The following is a 2,337-nucleotide window of genomic DNA, read 5'->3' as shown; positions in this document are numbered from 1 at the left end:
GGAGCCCCTGAGATGGTGCTGCTGTTGCTGCAGGGGATCCTCAGGTAGGGAGAGGCTTCTCTGAGCATGAAGGAGTAGAAGATCTGGCAAAGGAGCACAAACACTGAATTCCTAGCTCAGAAATGGGAGACCCTGACCTTGAGCGTCAGGATCAGTGCCCACAGCCTGAGCCAAGCGTGCAGGCCTGGTGAGCAGGCCCTGGGGTGTATGTGTCCGTGTAGGGGGACAGGAGCCTAGGATGGTACCTTGGACCCCTTCCCTGGGTGCAGGACAGGGGAAAGGAATCCAGGAGGCAGCGACCCTCAGTCCAGGCTGGCTCCGGAGGCCTTCCCTGCAGCGTCCCTGCAGTGTGTGGCGATGTTAGTCCTCCCCTCTGTTCCAGGTCTCTAGGGGTGAGCCAGTTGTCAATGACGTGACACATGACCCTCTTCATCTCCCCCATAAAAATGTTCCAGGAGGGCTGAGGCCAGTGACCATGTGTTGGGGGGTTTGCAGACCTTCACAACCTAGGGGGACGAGGAGTCATGGAGGAGCATGAGCTGAATGTCCAAGGTCAGGCTGCAGTGCCCAGGACATGGGCATCATGGAGAAGTGGGGTGGAGAAGAACCCCAACTCTGCCTTGAGCTGAACATCCCCAGGATCCCAGCCACAGGGAGGCAGCGCTGGGGGCTGTTTCTCAACCTTTCAGTCCCCAGAGGGAGGAGAATATTATCTTGGTCACTGCTCCTCACTCCCAGTTCCTCTCCTGGTGCCTGTAATGGGAAGGGCCTGGGAGGATCCCTCTGAGCTCAGGAGATCTGGGGCTGATAGTAGATGGTACGTGGGCCCAGACTCAGGCAGGGGCTGCCTTCCCAGCTGCCAGCACCCCATGGACCCCAGGGACAGGCTCCCAGTCTCCTGCTTCCCCAGTCCTGGTCCACACTGGCTGAGATGAGGGAAGAGGATTCCAGAGCAGAGCCCCCTGCCTCCAGTGCTGTGGGTACCCACCCCTTGTGCATGGAGGACAGGCCACACCCAGGTCACACTCAGCCTTCCGGAGGCTGCACCTCATGACCCCAAATGGCTCAGAATCCCCTGCTTTGGCTCCTCCCTTAGGACTGTCTCCAACTGTCCCCCCTGCTCCACTACTTCTCCAGGATCAGAGTGAGGCTCAGGGTCAGGAACATCCCCAGGGCAGGGACCACATGGACAAAGACATCAGGGGTGTTGCCCCCATGGACTCCAAGGTGGGTCCTCAAGGCCTGGTCTCTCTCTGTCTCTGTCTGTCTCTGTATTCGGAGCTCCTTCTCTATCAGCTGAGCCTCTGTCTACACTCTTGGTGGGGGGCCACAGGCTCGCTCTGTCTCTCCGATGACCTCTGTCTGTGGCCCCAGGTGTGTGCTATAATTTACAGATTTATAAATAATCAACCTTTAGTTTTCAAACTATCTAGTGTTGTAGCTGTAGGACCTAGGGTCACACCTCATTGGGAAAGTGGATGGGATGATATTCCCCTGTGAGCTCCATCATAGACCCCAGACTCCCAGAAGACATTCTCTGCCTGTACGAGGGTGCTGTCGCTCTGGGGTACAGTTTACTGAGCTGCGACAACACAGCAGTGTGGTGTGGCCACCATCACAGTGCCGTGTAGGAGAGTGACATCACCACGAATACAGTCACCTGACACATTCACCTTCCTCCTTCCTCCACCTTCTGCCAATCCCTGGCCTATTACCACCTCTAGATTCCTGCCTCTTCCAAAACACAATGAAATTCCCATGATGTGGAATTTAGCCTTTTATATGTTATTCATCCTGAATAGATGTGCAGTTAATATTCATGCATGTTTTTGAACTTAAGAACTTATTTCATTAAATGTTGACTAATATCACCCTCTACGACTATTCATCAGGTTGGAGTAAATCTTCCTTAATTCAAGTCTGGTCATTTTATTTTATTTTTTTAATTTTTTTTTATTTATTTATGATAGTCACAGAGAGAGAGAGAGAGGCGCAGAGACACAGGCAGAGGGAGAAGCAGGCACCATGCACCGGGAGCCCGACGTGGGATCCGATCCCGGGTCTCCAGGATCGCGCCCTGGGCCAAAGGCAGGCGCCAAACCGCTGCGCCACCCAGGGATCCCAAGTCTGGTCATTTTATAAAAATCTGGTATAAAAAGTATGCAAATTTTTTATTCCTTTGAATTGTATTGATTATGAATAAAGTTTCCATAAACATTCATGTGGGGATTTTTCTCGAAAGGCTTTTTTTTTTTTTACGTTTTATATTTCTGAGTGTGGCATTGATTTATGTGTTCCATGCAATCATCAAATAATAATAACTTGTCCTCTGGTTGA

The 2,337-nt window shown here is 52.0% G+C and overlaps 1 long non-coding RNA gene across 1 annotated transcript; it reads left to right on the top strand.

Annotated features, from left to right (window-relative positions):
* The first annotated feature begins 466 nt into the window (after positions 1-466).
* LOC140619061 (uncharacterized) lies at positions 467-2,135 on the top strand. The gene is made up of 3 exons (XR_012018986.1): positions 467-552; positions 1,097-1,227; positions 1,971-2,135. It is a non-coding gene; the product is annotated as an uncharacterized lncRNA (long non-coding RNA).
* Positions 2,136-2,337: the final 202 nt, after the last annotated feature.

The sequence above is a fragment of the Canis lupus genome, chromosome 27 (genome assembly GCF_048164855.1).
Source record: "Canis lupus baileyi chromosome 27, mCanLup2.hap1, whole genome shotgun sequence".
In the NCBI taxonomy this organism is placed as follows: domain Eukaryota; kingdom Metazoa; phylum Chordata; class Mammalia; order Carnivora; family Canidae; genus Canis; species Canis lupus.
This window is presented reverse-complemented; position numbering and strand designations above follow the sequence as displayed.